Below are 1,437 nucleotides of genomic sequence, written 5' to 3'. Positions count from 1 at the left end.
AAAAAAAAAAAAAAAGAAAAGAAAAGATGTTTAATTGACTCATAGTTCTGGAGGCTGTACAGGAAGCATGGCCCTCACATCTGCTTCTGGTGAGGTCTCAGGAGGCTTACAATCATGGCTTTAGGGCTGAGGCAAGAGAATAGTTTGAATCCAGGAGGCAAAGGTTACAGTGAGCCAAGATTGCCCATTGCACTTTTTTTTGAGACGGAGTCTCACTCTGGACCACAGAGTGAGACTCCGTCTCAAAAAAAAATAATAACAATCATGACTTTAGGAGAAAGGGGAGCAAGCATCTCAGATGGCTGAAGAGGGAGCAAGAGGGAGAGAGTGGGTGGAGAGATGCCACACAGTTTTAAACAACCAGATCTTGTGAGAATTCACTCTATCTTGAGGACAGAACAAGCCACGAGGGATCTGCCCCCATGACCCAGACACCTCCCACCAGGCCCCATCTCCAACATTGGGAATAAAAATTCAACACGAGATTTAGAGGGGATAACATCCAAACTACATCAATCTGTTTGTTAGTCTGTGTCTGTTTGATCATGGACAATAAGAAAACAATATTGCAAATAGGACTGTGAAGGACAAACAGGGAGGGATGAGGGTCGCCATGAAGCAGGAGTACAAAGGAGGGTCTCAGTCCACAGGGCCCACAGAAAGCATTTCTCCTGCCTATATTATTCCGTCCAATTCACTGAGTAACACTTTTATCCACTTATCATCCCTTATTTAATATCATGACATATATATATAAAGACTTTTAGGAATGTGACGTTGACTTCCAAAAAAGAACAACGAAATAAGTGCACTTTGGTATTGACAATGGCAGCAGTGTTCAAAGGCAAAGCATGTATGCAAAGAGAGCACTCTACCCTCAGGTTTTGGGTTCGCTATTTCATCCTCATTGCTGGGAAGTAATTGTCAGTGTGTGTGTGTGTGTGTGTGTGTGCGCGCACTGAGGCTGCCCTGCACAGGAAATGATATCTTGAGAAAACAGTTGTAAAATGTGAATTACAGAAAGCTATTAGCAATGACCATGTAGTGATTCAAAGGTGGTGACAGGCCAGGTTTGGTGGCTCACACCTGTAATCCTAGCACTTTGGGAGGCTGAGGCAGGCAGATTGCTTAAGCTTGGGAGCTTGAGACAAGCCTGGGCAACAAAGCGAGATCCCATCTCTGAAAAAACAAAAACAAAAAAAAAAAAAAACACAACAAAGAAACAAAGGTGGTAACACAAATAGCTCTGGGGACACATTAGTGGATGATGAAAGAAGCTAATATAACAGAGAAGTTTTTGCAGTGATGTCTGAGAAGAAATAGAAATAACTTGGACGCCTGACTGTAATGGTGAAAAGGAAGCCTAGCATAATGAACTCCATTTCACTCCTAACCTCCCTACCCTGGCAGTAGTATCTTTTTTTTTTTTTTTTTTTT

The sequence above is a fragment of the Cebus imitator genome, unplaced genomic scaffold (genome assembly GCF_001604975.1).
Source record: "Cebus imitator isolate Cc_AM_T3 unplaced genomic scaffold, Cebus_imitator-1.0 Scaffold417, whole genome shotgun sequence".
In the NCBI taxonomy this organism is placed as follows: domain Eukaryota; kingdom Metazoa; phylum Chordata; class Mammalia; order Primates; family Cebidae; genus Cebus; species Cebus imitator.
The sequence above is the reverse complement of the archived record's forward strand: the minus strand, read 5'-3'. Positions refer to the sequence as shown.